Below are 16,714 nucleotides of genomic sequence, written 5' to 3' on the forward strand. Positions count from 1 at the left end.
CATTGACGTACAAAGCTGTCCAAATCAAAAAAGAAATGTGGGTTTCTGGGTTTGAATCTAATCTGAAAATCTTCATTTGCAATTACTAATTTGTAGAGACTAAATTGAATCCTTTATGAGAATCCCATTGTTGAGTTCTTGAGTTTGAAAACATCTAAATCAATTGATTTGAACTAAAAAATTGACGAATGAAAGGCGAAATACAAATCCATGGACAACCATTGTTAAAGAGCTTCGAAGCTCAAGTATGAATTTTTGAATTTGTCGGCGAATTCATCTTTTTCCAGTGATTATTTCCTCGACATTGCCGGCTTGTTCGATGAGTTTCTCTAACAAATATAAATTTTATCATCCATCAAAGATGGGGTTGGCACTGCTGATTCTTCTTCTCCAAAGTGAAAGGGAAAGTAATATCCACCATTAAAACGGTGTCATTTTACTTATAAAAATAAATAAATAATATATAATACTATTTAATTATAACAAAAATATAATAAAAATATTCTTTTTACTTGTTTTTTGCTTCTCACTCTCTCAAAGAGAGTGAATGCACTCTCTATGCCAACTCAATATTTAAGGAATCATTTATTTCATTTTTAAATAGTCCTGGTGAGTGATAGGACACCCGTGAAGTTGGAGTGTGTAGTTGAGATTTCAGTTATAGATTGGAGGGGTTTTAGACCCTTTTTTTTTGTGTGTAAAAGCTTAGTTTGTCTACACCGAAGTTTTGATTATGAATGATCCGAACTCAGCACGAATAATTTGAATATTATAGTAGTGATTTTTTTTCCTTGTGACTTCTTCTTCTTCGTGCGTATGTTCTCTTTTTTTTAAAAGTTAACTTTTTAGATTTTTTCCAGCCAGTCTAGCTAAATTTGTTTTTTCTCCTTCTTTTATTATTATGTGCTAATGGTTCATTTGTTATTATGTGAATATTTAGTAATGTAATCTCGCCAAAGATCTTTCGTATGGCATTTTAATAATTTTAATAAAATGGATTCATTTTCATTAGAGTTTGAAATTGAAAATCTTAAAAGTGTACTCTATTTTTATTTGAAGTTGGTTCTTTATCCTTATTAATTTTTTTTCTTTGATATTATATGTTATTTTCAATATGGTGATGAAATTCATTTTTATAACTTAAGCCTATAACATTTTTTTTAATTTAAAGTTCATCAAAAAAATCATGAGTACTGCAAATATCAACAAAGTAGGAAAATAAATCAGATTTGACATCAATGATTTCAAATTGTAATCTAAATAGTAATATTTTTTCTTGAGTGAATTTTAATTTGTTTTGTCTGTAATCTAGATTTTAGAAAAAAATTTAATTATCTTCTATGAATGTCGTTTATTTCTTTTAATTTTATTTCAAGTGTTTATTTTTTTGCATTTTTCGAATTGATTTGTTCAATGATAAAATTATTTTCTTTCCGTATTTATGATTGTCTACTTCACTTTATTTTTGTCCATTAATACCTATGCTCCTGAACATTGGACAAGTTATGTCATGCAAGACCTTTGAATAAATATGATATTGTAGAAGTGTTTGGATTTGAAAGTTGTCATTAATGCCCTGAGAGATGCACCTATAATTTATTCAAAAGAAATTTGGGTTTTTCAAGAAAATCGAAACATATGAAACTTGCATTTGTTTTAGAGTTTTCACTATTCCATGTAATCCATCTTACTTGTCATGTTTTCTTTGTTTGTTCCTTAAGAAAACATTGACTAAAAGAATGAATTGACTAAATTATTCTTATTTACTCTTTGATTTCAAAATAAACATATGAGTTTGGAAAGTTGTCGGCTACTACGCCGTATAAATTATGTACTAATAGAAAGTATGGCTTGAACATTTTAATGTCTTGAAATTATGTTGCGTTTATTCATAAAAAAAAATCAATATGAAAAATTAGGTTCAAGAGGAAGAAAGTTTCCTTTATACGATACTTTAAACAATCTAAGGATTATGTGTTCATAGGTGAATAAGATAGTGGCATTGTAGCTAAAGTTGAACTACATGATGTTATATTCATAAAGACTAATTTCCTAAGCAGGGTAGATAGGTCGAGACTTATTTCTTTATGAGACTACGTTCCGATAACTTATACTGCAAACGTTCGAATGAATTTGAGTGAGAGTCATTTTAATAATAAATGAATCAATTTTCATTTCCATGTATACACCATTTAAAATGAATCGTGTTGATATTATAGGTTCAATTGTGCGCAACTTATCAACTGATAAATTAGTTATCAATCTCAACCGCAACGAACAAGTCATCCATAAATTCTCCATCGTCAATTTGATATCGAAGAAAAAATGTTTATAGATATTCCACAAGATGATGAAGAGTCAAGAAAAAATAAGGTGTGTTTTGGTTCTCCTCTTTGGACTGGGAAGAAATCTCTATAATTAGGAATTCTTCTAACCCTATAAAGATAAAAGGTTTCTATTCATGCTTGCCCACCCAAGTATTGAGAGAGTTCGGATGTGAATTTGGGATCATTGTCGGAGACCGCATAATTGTTGTCTATCTTGTGGATTCGCTTGAAGGTCTGTCTAACTTGGGGATTCGCTTGAAGGTATCTGCTCATGCTTCAAGAGGTAATTCTTGAATTAAATTTCAACAACTTTATGTGTTCTAGCATAATTGTATATGTTCTAGCATAAACGATTTGGTTATCTATTATTCATGTAAGCAGTATGATTCTGAGTATGCTTCCGCTGTGCATAGAGTTTCCAACAATAACCTATAGATTTTGTGAAGAAAGGCAAAGAGCATAAATATACTTAGCTTTATTGTGTTTATTTCTTTGAGAAGCAGAGGGTCCGTCCTTCTTGATTTTATAATTCTCACTTTTGACCAATATAAATTACTGTTCAATTAAAAAAAATTAGTCATAGCGCTCCCTTTCCTCATCAATTCACTAATAAAATAACTATAATTGAAGTTTTAATAAATATCAGTTAGTAGACACTAAATTACTAATCAATTTATCATCATAGGTTTAAAATACAAATAATATATATTAAATATTTCAATTTAGATTCAGAAATTATATAATAAGGACATATGAATAGTGATTAAGATAATATACCATCCTTGAGTGAAACACGTGGAATTATGACTTCATGATCCCACATTTCATTCACTAATTTAATGCTTGATAAATTGATATTTTAAATAATCAAATAAACTTAGGTCACTTAACTAATTGCAAACTTGTTACTTGTCTTTTTTTAGGATAGATATCATGTTGCTTATTCTCATTTTCTGACTATTAATTCAAGATTTATTATAGGTAAATAGTTACACAAACTTTTCAAGTATTTTGTTACAATAAAATGTCATGATTCAAAATGGGTCATGAGTGACACCCACACTTAATCTTCTAGGTGGGTGAACCAACAAATCCAAACCCCAACTTATATTAGTTATTCAACCTACGAAATACGACAATAATGCGAATACTCAAATCTTATTAAAGTGAGAAATAGGAATCTACTAGAGTTTATTACATATCATTCTCAAAACCTGAAAGTCATCACATCAAGGACACATAATCCCCAAATACTAAGTCTGAGAGAATCAAAGACACCATAATTTATAAGTAAAATAGTTTGTGTCTGAAATCTAAGGACATCATGCCATGACCGAGAGAATCCAACACGAGCTAGAAGGGATAGATCACCATGGAATCTGATGTGCTAGAGACTGGCTAGAGCTGAGGGTGAGCCGAAGTCGTTGGTACCCTTGTTGCACTCCACAAAAGAAAAAGAAAGAAAATACAAGTAGGGATCAGTACAAGGCAACATGTACTGAGTATATATCATCGGTCAACTTAAAATAGAAACTAAAATGCATAAAGTAATAACATGAAATAACCCTTAGCAGGTGGCAAACAACAAACAACATGAATAATTGACAACAATAATGAAACAAGTAGCCAAGTACGAAAATAGTTGGCAATATCAAGAACACACATGAGGACTCAAGCCTCCACACCATTCTCTTTTAGGAAATGGGTTCGTTGAGATTTGAGTATATTGAGTTATTTTCATATGTTTTTCTTTATTGTTACCGTGCAGAACGTGACATTCAATCCAATAATATCGTGTCGGTTCATGGCACCTGATCCAAATATATTGTGTCGGCTCGTGGCACCCGATCCAACGATATGGGTAATTCCTTATTCTTTATCATCACCTTCCACTTCATTAATGATGTTTCCTCAAGTCTTCTTTATCCAAGACATCACTTTGATAGAGCAAGTTCAAGATTATAGATTTCGCGGTCTTGGGATTATAGACCAATCACAACAACATATAGAACTTCACAACATTACTTTATGACTATCAATCACTATTAAGAGTCTCCCTATCACATAGAATAAACCATAACCTACCTCAACCGAATAATCAAAGTCAATCAAGATAATTCACCAAAGTGATGTCCAAGCTATACCTTTCAAGAAAAACTTGCCTCCATGGAGGATGTTCTGCCTGATAAAATATCGATAAGGGGTAGAATAATTATGTTTGTATTTATGGGATAAAGTTTTCCCCCAAAGATCTGAATTTTTTGAGACGAATCTCCAAACGAGGCCTGTGAGGATAACGTTATTCTTAGTTTCAGCACTTTGAAGGCCAAGTCCTCATTATCCTTCAGAGATGTAACCTTTTCCCAAGCCACATAGTGAAGCTTTTTTTATGGGTGGAGGAACCCCAAAGGAAATATCATTGGATTTTATCAATGGCATATCAAATCTTCTTTGGGAGTAGAAAATATTGCATGGTATAGGCCGGAATAGCGTTAAGAGTAGACTTGATCAAAATAATCTGACATGCAGTAGTCATAAAGCTTACTTTCCAACTCGATAAAATTTTCTTCATATTATCAATGACATATTAGAAGTCACAAGCCTTGAGTTTGCGGTTTAAAATGGGGAAACCAACGTATTTTCCAAAGTGAGAGGAATGGGAGATAAGAAGAAGTTGTTTAACTAGATCCCTGATGTTAAAGTCGCAGTTTGAAGAGAATAAGGCCTTGGATTTGGTCGTATTAATTTTTTGACCGGAGAGGGTGCAAAACTTGGCCAGGGAATCGGATATGGTATGGATGGATTTAACAGAGCCTTTAGATATTAGAGTAAGATCATCCGCAAATAATAGATGAGACAATAGGGGGCCATTAGTGGAGAGGTGGACGGGATCCCAGTGAAGGAGGTCAACCTGGTAATTTATGTAAGCTGATAGAAGTTCCATACAAAGGATAAAGATATAAGAAGACATGGGATCACCTTGGCGTATCCCTCTAGATGGTGAAAAATAAGTTGTTTGGTTATTGTTAACCAGAACTGCTATGTTAGAAGATGAGATGCATTCATGAAAAGATTGGTAATATTTGGCGGAAATTTAAAATGTCGTAGAGTTCGATAAACAAAAGACCATTCCAAACGATCAAAGGCCTTTTCAAGGTCGATCTTAAGCATAATTATGCCTTTTTATTTTTGGTCTTATTAAGCTGGTTCATAAGCTCTTGAACAAGGATGGTATTGTCGCAGGCCCTTCGACCCTTAAGAAAACTAGATTGGTAAGGCCCTATAAGGTTAGATAGGTGGGGTTTGATGCGGTTGGCTATTATTTTTGTAATAACCTTATATATGGTATTACAAAGGACAATCAGTCTAAAATTCTTGAGATGGTTAGCATTTTCAAAATTTTGAATCAGGCATATGAGAGTATTATTCATGTTTTAGGGGATGGTATGAGTGGTGAAAATTTCATGACATCAAGCGATAACAGATTCCCCTACAGTTTTCCACTGAGATTGGAAAAAATGGGGGTGACGTCGATTCGGACCCGGAGCTTTAAAGGGCTTGAGTGCGTGGGTGATTTCATAATCTTGAAGGGGTCGATCAAGATCAGAAAGGTCCAGTTTGTGGAAGCTGGGTATGGCAGGTAGAATTTGATCCTAATTAGTGGCAGAAATGGAGGTAGTAAAGCAATTTTTGAAGTAGGCATAAGTATGATCCACAAATTTTCCGGGATCAGTAATCCATGTGTCGTTGTAATCCTTAAAAAAAAACAATTCTATTTCTCCTCCTTCTATTTACTACCGAGAGATGAAAGACTTTCGTATTTGCATCTCCGTCTTTGAGCTAGTTTATACGAGATCTAAGTTTCCAATATTTGTCCTTGAGTTTGAGGATGTTGTTGTATTCAAATCTAAGATTAAAGTCGAGGTTTTGAAGAAAAGAACTATGGGGGAAGGCGGCAAAATTTTGTATGCCTTCTAATCTAGCAAGAATTTTTCTTTTCTTTTGAAAAATGTCTCTAAAGGTTTCCTTGCTCCAGTCCGTAGCAGTAGAGGTAAAGATAGGGAGAGCTTTCTAGAAGGATCTATTCTCCCAGCTATTCTTAACTAAGTTATTGAATTGAGGATGGTCAAACAAAAATTTTCTAGGCGAAAGGGTTTGTTTCTCCTATGAGCAACAATAGTGTTAATGGTAATACGAAGGGGGTTATGGTCTGAATGAGTTTTGGGTAAGTGTGTAATCTGAGTATCGGGACAAAGATCTAACCAACAATTATATCCAAAGACCCTATCCAGACGTTCTAGAATGAGGGAGGACTTTTTCTTTCTCTTATGGTTAGACCAAGTGTAACGAGCACCTTTGAACCCTAGGTCAATGAGGTTGCAATAGTTGATACAAGACCAAAAATTAGAGCTTTTAGTGGTACTAAAGGAGCGACCCCCCCACTTATCCTTTTGGGAATGAATTTCATTAAAATCGCCAGCTATAAGCCAAGGCCCAGCGTAGGGATTGACAATATCTTTTAGGTTATTCCAAAGATTCATACGCTTAGAGTAGAGTGTGCTAGCATAGATAATAGAGAAATAACAAGGTAGATTTAAAGGATATACCTGGATCATGGCATGCAGCTGGAGGGTTGGTTTTTCCTGGTGACAGTGATAATACTAGTGTGCCAAAGAAGAACGATACCACCTGATCTACCATGAGCTGGAGTTTCCCTATAACACCCCGTATGCTAGAACAACCAAAATGCAGATTTTCAGAAGTTTCAGGTGGCATCGACGGGCACCACCCATGGACCGTAGGATGACCCACGGTCCGTCCTGGTGGTCCGTGGTTCACCACCTGCAACCCCCTCCCAGAAAAGGTCCAGAATACTGTCTAAGGGTCGACCCACGGACTATAGGTCAGACCACGGGTTGTGGTCCTGGTCCGTGGATCAGACCTCTCAGATGTCAGTCCCAGAACCCCGTCGACGATCGCCCGAACGGACCGTCGGTGACCCCGACCGTTTTTAAGTCATGGGTCATTTGGTCTTTTTCCTATGCGTTGGACCCCTGAACTACGTCGTTTAACCCCTAAACTCTGTGGTTTTGGTCAATTTTAGCCTAGTAAACTAATTAGAACCTAACCTAATTAATTATTCACCAAAATCAAGAGAAACTTAGAGCAAAATAGAAGAGAAAGTCGAGCAACCCTAGTTCAAGAACAGAACGAGTTTTCATTAGTTCCAGCCCCGAAATCGAAAGATTTCTCCATGGAATTCATCACCAGGTATGTGGGATTTCACTAGTGGGTTCCTTTCGCCCATTAGGTCCCTAGAATTCAGTCAAATTCTTGATTCCCTTAATATTATCTAAACCTAGGGTTTCTTGAATGTTAGAAATTGTTGGGTTTTAGCTGTTAGAATGATCTAAAGCATATTATCATATTGTTGCTTAGTTCCTTGTATGATATTCAGAACCCTAGCTATGTAGTTCTTTTAGTTCATGAATTACACATGCTAGGTCAATTTTTTCAAATATACATGCTTCAGTTTATGAATGTCACATTATCAGTTATAATTGTTGCATTCTCAGAGTTTGCATGTCACTAATTGAGTTATCCAATACTTCAGCATTTCAGTCATAATATTGCTTATATACATTCTAATTGGGAGTAGGCTTAGACCGAGTGGACTAGGGTTCAGCGTACCCGAATAGTTCCAAAACTACGTGCCCCCGTAGGATTATAAGTCCTATATGTGGGCATTACATTTTAGTAATCGTCCCAGTCATGCCTCTATACCTCTGGCATAGTATATTGGGTCCTCTCGATGGGGCGTATGCATTCGATTCCATATTTGGCTCATGTGGTTTTATGTCGGTCATTAGTAGCTCCCGTAGTCAGATTCTATTGCACTAACCATGTTATCAATTACACCCAGATTTCAGTCTCAGCATGTTATAAACTTGGTCATTGAATTCAGTTAGTTCATGTTCAGTACCTTCAGTATAGTATCATGCTTATCTCATGTCATTGCTCAGTTATATGTTTTGTTCAGTTATGTATTTTATTTAGCTTTATTCTGTTCTGCATGCTCAATACCCTTCAAGTACTAACGTATACTCTGCGCTACATCTTTTCATGATGTAGGTTAAGGTCCTCAGCTTCCAGATCACGCATAGATCAGTTCCCGATCTTCAGCTCAGCGACATCAGTAGTGCGTCCTCATTTTCCAAGGGTGACAGACATGTTCCTTTTCTATTTTCAGTCTCTAGTTTCAGTTTTGCTAGATTTAGCTGGGGCTTGTCCCAGCACTTCTAGTCATTTTGAGGCTTATTTCAAACATAGTTAGATTCATCTTTAGTATTTGAGTTTGACCTTTCAGGTGTTGTTAAACTCAAAGTTTTTATATATTAGATAGCTTATGGGTATTCCCCATCATTTCAGTTTATTTCATGATTTAGCTTTTGTACAGTGTTTTCTTACTTCAATTTATTTAGTATGCTTATGATATGCCATCAGGGTTAACTTGGGGTCACTCGTGATCCTAGGTCTCGTGTCTGCGTCCTTGGGTAGCTTCGGGAACTACAAATTGGTATCATAGCCACTAGGTTAAGAATCCTAGGATGACTGAAAAGCCGCACTAAGTAGAGTCCTTTTCATGGGTGTGAAGTGCACCATATCTAATAAGAGGGAGGCTACGAAGTGTTTTAGGAAGAGTTCACTTTCTTGTTATTCTTATCGTGCGTAGGGTATGATCTAATTCCTCATTTATAACTCGATGTTATGCGCTTTCAGATTGTGCCTCCTCGTAGAGCTTTTGGAAGGAATGCGAATGCCCGCAACGCTAACAGAACTTCTCCAGTCCCAGATCAGGAAGTTTCGAATGCAAAGTTCCAAAATGCCATTCAGATTTTGGCTTAGAGTGTGACCAACCAGAACAACCAGCAGGTTCCAGTTCTTGCAAATACTAGTGATGGATCAACGACATCCAGGGTTTGTGATTTTGCTAAGATGAATCCGTATGAGTTCTTAGGATCGTAGATTGGTGAGGATCCCTAAAACTTCATAGATGAGGTCAAGAAGATTTTTGGAGTGATGCAAGTGAATGGTAATGATAGGGTAGAGTTGGCATCCTACCAGTTTAAGGATGTAGCTGACATCTGGTATACTCAATGGAAATAGAACAGGGGAGTATTTTAGGCACCAGAACCTACCCAACTTGTCCAAAGTGTGGTAAGAACCATCCGGATGAGTGTCTTGCAGGAAAGGAATGATGTTTTGGGTGTGGTCAGTCTGGTAGGTTGAGAGAATGTCCTTCTGCTAAACAGGGTCAGGGAGGCAATAATGGTAGGGCTGAGTCTACAACTTCAGCACCACCAGCAGGTGGCCCGATTCAGCAGGGTAACTCATTTAGTACAAGTGGCGGACAATGCCAAAACAGGTTGTATGCTCTCCAGGCTCGCCAGGATCAGGAAGATTCTCCTGATGTAGTCACTGATACGTTACGAGTCTTTAACTTAGATGTTTATGCTTTGTTAGACCCAGAGGGCTACTCACTCCTTTGTAACTCCTTATATAGCAGTCAACTTCAATGTTAGTCTAGAAACTCTTTCAGAACCCTTCTCAGTCTCTACTCCAGTAGGTGACCCAATTATAGCTAGACGGGTATAAATAAATTACCTTGTCACAGTCTCCAGAAAGTCACCTCAACAGATCTTGTAAAGTTATAAATGGTAGAGTTTGATGTTATTCTAGGCATAGATTGGTTACATTCCTGTTATGCCTCAGTTGGTTATAGAACTAGGATCGTTCGTTTCCAGTTTCCAGACGAACCAATCTTAGAATAGAAGGTTAGTAGCTTAGTGCCTATGGGTCAATTCATTTCTTACATTAAGACCATAAAGATGATCTCTAAGGGTTGTCTCTATCATCTAGTTCGAGTTAAGGATTCAAGCTCCAAAACCCCAACTTTTGAGTCAGTTCCAGTAGTTAACGAGTTCCTAGAAGATCTTCCTGGAGTTCCTCCCGAAAGGAAAATTGACTTTGGAATTGATCTACTTCCAGATACCCATCCTATTTTTATTCCTCGTTACAAAATGGCTCCAACTGAGCTTAAAGAATTGAAAGAGTGGTTGAAAGACCTTTTAGATAAGGGCCTCATCAGACCCAATATATCCCCATGGGGTGCACCAATGTTGTTCGTGAAAAAAAAAGATGGTTCTCTCATGATGTGCATTGATTATAGATAGTTGAACAAGGTCACAATCAAGAATAAATATCCTATCCCTAGGATTGATGACTTGTTTGACCAACTTCAAGTTGCTAGTCATTTCTCAAAGATAGACCTCAGATCTGGTTACCATCAACTCAGAGTCAGAGATAGTGACATTCCGAAGACAACCTTCATAACTCGATATGGTCATTATAAATTTGTAGTTATGTCATTTGGACTAACCAATGCTCCTGCAGCTTTCATGGTTTTGATGAATAGAGTGTCCAAGCAATATTTGGACTTGTTCGTTATTGTCTTTATTGATGATATACTTATTTACTCTAGGAATGAGGAAGAACATACGACTCATTTGAGGGTTGTCTTGCAAACTCTCAAAGATTGCCAATTATTCTTAGCAAATGTTAGTTTTGGTTGCAGTCTGTTGCTTTTCTTGGTCATATTGTGTCTAGTGAAGGGATTCGAGTGGATTCTCAGAAAATAGAAGTAGTGAAACAATGGCCCAGACCTACCTCTCCTATAGATATTAGAAGCTTCTTAGGTTTGGTAGGTTATTGCAGAAGGTTCGTGGAAGGATTTTCATCCATAGCTTCTCCATTGACTAAGTTAAATCAGAAAAAGGCCAAGTTTCATTGGCAAATAATTGTGAGAAGAGCTTCGCAGAACTAAAAACTAGGTTGACTACAACTCCTATTTTGACTCTACCAGAGGGTTCATACGGTTATGTTATCTATTGTGGTGCATCCAAAGTTGGCCTAGGTTGTGTGTTGATGCAACGAGGTAAGGTTATAAGATATGCTTTTAGGCAGCTTAAGATGCATAAGAAGAATTATCCGCTCATGACCTTGAGCCTGCAGCAGTGGTGTTTGCACTTAAGATTTGGAGACATTACTTGTATGGTGTTCACATAGATGTGTTCACATACTATAAGATCTTTCATTATGTGTTCACCAAAAAGAGTTGAATCTTCGCTAGAGGAGATGGCTTGAGTTCCTCAAAGATTATGATATGAGTGTGCTTTATCTCCCTGGTAAGGCCAATGTAGTAGCAGATGCTCTTAGTAGACTATCTATGGGTAGTGTAACACATGTTGAGGAACAAATAAATGAACTAGCAAAAGATGTTCACGAGCTTGCTCACTTGGGAGTTCGCCTTATGAGCATATCAGATGGTGGTGTAAAAGTTTAGAATGGGTCAGAAACTTCATTGGTAGCGGAAGTTAAAGAGAAGCAAGACAGTGATCCGATATTGCTTCAATTAAAGGGTGCAATCCATCAGCAGAGAGTTGAGGTTTTCTCCCAAGGGGAGATAGTGTGCTTCACCATCAGGGTCGATTATGTGTTCATAAGGTGGGTGAGTTGAGACAACAGGTTCATGCAGAAGCCCATAAATCCAGGTATTCTATTCATCCATGCACCACTAAGATGTATCGTGATCAACTAGAAGTCTTTTGGTGGAATGGTATGAAAAGGGATATAGTGGATTTTGTGGCTAAGTGCCCTAATTGTCAGTAGGTGAAGGTAGAACATCAGAAACCATGAGGTATGACTCAAGAAATTAACATTCCTATATGGAAGTGGGAAGTGATCAACATGGACTTCATAACAGGTTTACCTCGTACTCGCAGACAACATGACTCCATTTGGGTGATAGTTGACAGAGTTACTAAGTTTGCACACTTTTTGGCTGTTAAGATGACAGATTCGGTGCAGGACTACGCCAAGCTTTACATTAATGAGATAGTTAGGTTGCATGGGGTTCCTTTTTCTATAATCTCATATAGAGGTCCTCAATTTACCTCTCATTTCTGGAAGTCATTTCAAAAAGGTCTTGGTACTCAGGTTAATCTTAGCACAACATTTCATCCACAGATGGGTGGTCAGGCAGAGCGTACCATTCAGACCTTAGAGGACATATTGAGAGCTTGCGTGATTGATTTCAAGGGTAGTTGGGATGATCACCTTCCTTTTATAGAGTTCGCCAACAATAATAGCTATCATTCTAGTATTTAGATGACCCCTTATGAGGCATTGTATGGGCGTAAATGTAGATCTTCAGTTGGTTGGTTTGAAGTAGGTGAAGAAGCCTTGATAGGGCCAGATTCGTCTCATGATGTCATGGAAAAAGTTCAGCTCGTTAAAGATAGACTTAAGACAGGCCAGAGTCACCAGAAATCCTATGCAGATGTAAGGAGAAGGGGCTTAGAGTTCCAAGTTGATGATTGGGTTTTTCTGAAACTGTTACCTATGAAGGGGGTGATGAGATTTGGCAAGAAAAAGAAGCTCAGTCCTAGATATGTAGGCCCTTACAAGATCTTGAAAAGAGTTGGTAAAGTGGCTTATGAGTTAGAGTTGCCAGCAAAACTAGCAACAGTACATCCGATCTTTCACATTTCCTTGTTGAAGAAGTGTGTGGGTGATCTAGTATCTATAGTACATTTAGAAAGTGTGGCTGTGAAGGATAGTGATGATGTGCCAATTGAGATGCTTGATCGTCAAGTACGAAGGTTGAGAAACAAAGAAGTCGCTTCAGTTAAGGTTTGTGTAGGAGTCAGTTCGTAGAGGGAGATACTTGAGAAGAACAAGCAGCCATGAAGACCAAGTATCCTCATCTCTTTCCAACCGATTCCATTCCAACTTGAGGTAATAGTTTCTCTTCAGTTTTTCAATCATTCATGCACAGTTTTAGTCTTAGCATCATGTTCCTTTAGTTATACTTGCCTTTTCAGCATATTTGCAAGTTCTTGGAACTTAGTTAAGTCAGAAATCAGTTTCCAGTAATTAGTGGTAGGGTTTGCAGCTCTTTCCCTCCCTATCCAACTAGTTTAGACTTCATTCGAGGATGAATGTTCCTAATGGGGAGAAAATATAACACCCCGTATGCTAGAACTACCAAAATGCAGATTTTCAGAAGTTGCAGGTGGCACCAACGGGCACCACCCACAGACCGTAGGGTGACCCACGGTCTGTCCTAGTGCTCTGTGGTTCCCCACCTGTAATCCCCTCCTAGAAAGGTCCGGAAAACTGTCTAAGGTTCGACCCACGGCTGAACCCACGAACCGTGGTCCTGGTCTATGGATCAGACCCCTCGGATATTAGTCCCAGAATCCCGTCGACGGTCACCAGGATGTACCGTCGGTCCATCCATGCACCGTCAGTGACCCCGATAATTTTTAAGTCAGGGGTTGTTTGGTCTTTTCCCTATGCGTTGGACCCCTAAACTACGTCGTTTAACCCCTAAACTACGTGGTTTTGGTCAGTTTTAGCCGAGTAAACTAATTAGGACCTAACCTAATCAATTATTCACCAAAATCAAGCAAAACTTAGAGCAAAATGGAGGAGAAAGTCGACCGGCCCTAGTTCAAGAACACAACGAGTTTTCATTAGTTCCATCCCCAAAATCGAAATATTTCTCCATGGAATTCGTCGCCAAGTATGTGGAATTTCACTAGTGGGTTCCTTTCACCCATTAGGTCCCTAGAATTCAGTCAGATTCTTAATTCCCTTAATATTATCTAGACTTAGGGTTTCTTGAATGTTAGAAATTGTTGGGTTTTAGTTGTTAGAATGATCCAAATCAGATAATCATATTGTTGCTTAGTTCCTTGTATGATATTCTGAACCCTAGATATGCAGTTCTTTTAGTTCATAAATTACATTTGCTAGGTCAGTTTTTTCAAATATACATGCTTCAGTTTACGAATGTCACATTATCAGTTATAATTGTTGCATTCTCAGAGTTTGCATGTCAGTAATTGAGTTATCCAGTACTTCATCATTTCAGTCATGATATTGCTTATATACATTCTAATTGGGAGTAGGCTTAGACCGAGTAGACTAGGGTTCAACGTACCTAAATAGTCCCAAAACTACGTGCCCCTGTAGGATTATAAGTCCCCTCTTTGGCCATTACATTTTAGTGATTACGCGAGTCATGCCTCTATACCTTTGGCAGGGTATATGTGGTCCTCTCGATGGGGCGTATACACTGGACTCCACATTTAGCTCATGTGGTTTTATGTCGGTCATTAGTAGCTCTTACAGTCAGACTCTATTGCACTGACCATGTTATCAGTTACAGTCAGATTTCAGTCTCAACATGTTATAAACTTGGTCATTGCATTCAGTTAGTTCATATTTAGTACCTTCAGTATATTATCATGCTTATCTCATGACATTGCTCAGTTATATGCTTTGTTTAGTTATGTATTTTATTCACCTTTATTCTATCTTGTATGTTTAGTACCCTTCAAGTACAGACATATACTCTGCGCTACATCTTCTCGTGATGTAGGTTCAGGTCCTCAGCTTCCAGATCATGCATAGATTGGTTCCCGATCTTCAACTCAGCAACATCAGTGGTGAGTCCTTATTCTCCGAGGACGACATACATGTTCCTTTTGTATTCAGTTTTAGTTTTAGTTTTGCTAGATTTAGTTGGGGCATGTCCCAGCACTTCTAGTCAGTAAGAGGCTTATTTCAGACATAGTTATATTCAGCTTTAGTATTTGAGTTTGACCTTTCAGTTGTTGTTAAACTCTTAGTTTTTATATATTCAGTTAGCTTATGGGTATCCCCCATCATTTCAGTTTATCTCATGATTTAGCTTCCACACAATATTTTCTTACTTCAGTTTATTTAGTATGCGTATGATATGCCAGCAGGGTTAGCTTGGGGTCAATCATGATCCTAGGTCCTGTGTCTGCGTCCTCGGGGTAGCTTCGGGGAGCGACATCCCCAAAAGTCATCAAAGCCAAATTCATTAAGCATGCCTTGGTGATTTTCCATTTTGGTTTCAAGGAGGGCAACCATGCAAGGATTATTGATTTGGATAAGGTCTTTAAAATTTCTTTTAAAGTTATCATTGTTAACACCACGAGTATTCCACACGATTATGCTAGTGGGCTGATTCATGGGAGAGTAGAAGAGTGAAGGTATCTCAGGGCAGCCCGTCGTGAGGGTCAGATTAGGGTTCATAGTTGGTGTTAATACTACCACATATTTGGCCAGAGCCATTTTTATTGCTCGCCGGAGGTCGAAGGAGAATTTCACTAGTGCCGGGAGACAAATCTGAATGTATTTTTTGTCCTCTCCCTCGGGGAAGATCATAAGAGACACATTTTTTAAGTTTGAAATTTATGTGAACGAGGTGTTTCTTCTCATTGGAGGAACCCTTACCTCTCCTTGGTCTTGGGGACTTGGAGGGTTCATTGCTCCTAGGGTTGGGGTCACTAGTGGAGTGTGCTAATGCATAGGAATTTATTACCAGGGAAATAGTCTGGGGTTGCTGCGGATTAGCTCTAGAGGGGTAAAAAATGGGGTTTAATCAAGATTGGTCATGTTGGGGAAATGACTGAAGTGGTGTCGAAGGTTCCATAATATCTGCATCGTCTGGATAAATGATGGAGTGACCGGTGGTGCTAGGGGATCCAGAATATTCGCCGCCCACATTTTGTTTATAAAAAATTCCATTGCTATTTTCATTCTTTATAAGATCAGTTGAGCAAGGAAATTCTAGTTCTGTAGAATAACTAGAGTCTCTAATCCGTTGATTTCCATGGAGAAGATGGTTGCATGGCCTTGCAGGCTTATCTCGACCCATGACTGTGGGAGGTGAAAGGGATGGAATGTTGAGTCGAAAACAATAGAGGGTGTTGCGAATTTAGAAAGGAGAGGGAGGGGGGTTGTTCATGTTCATGTTCAAGTTCATGGTGGGCCTGAGAGGAGGAGGACGAGCTAGAGAAATAAGATGAATTTTCTGCTGAATGGGAATTGATGGTCTGAACATTGTTAGAAAAGGAAGTAATATACGTAGAGGAGGAGGGGTGTGATTGGAGTGTTAATAGGATGATACGTGAGGGAGGTGATTGGTTGTTTCTTGCAAATAGGATTTAGGGGAATATTTTGCTGGGCAAATTTCCATGGCCACTTGTCCATCAGAGTTCACCAAGTGTAAATGTTGGAAATTACTTAGGGAAGTAGGTAGCATTTCGAATGCTGTCTTAGAGATTTTTTGGTTGTTTGAAAAAATTATGGGCCCAATGGGAGATGAGAGTCTGTTGAGGTTTCTAAGGAGGGATGACACGTGGTGAGTGTCAGACAATTGAAGAAGAGTTTGCAGGGGAGGACACGGGTTCTCGTTAATGCCATTAATGGGGTGTAAGGTTTAAGAA

At 37.9% G+C, this 16,714-nt stretch overlaps 1 pseudogene; it reads right to left on the bottom strand.

Annotated features, from left to right (window-relative positions):
• Positions 1 to 5,797: 5,797 nt before the first annotated feature.
• On the bottom strand, positions 5,798 to 16,160 carry LOC125836050 (uncharacterized; annotated as a pseudogene).
• Positions 16,161 to 16,714: the final 554 nt, after the last annotated feature.

This window comes from Solanum verrucosum, unplaced genomic scaffold, assembly GCF_900185275.1.
Source record: "Solanum verrucosum unplaced genomic scaffold, falcon-dt-bn FXZP01000208.1, whole genome shotgun sequence".
NCBI lineage: Eukaryota > Viridiplantae > Streptophyta > Magnoliopsida > Solanales > Solanaceae > Solanum > Solanum verrucosum.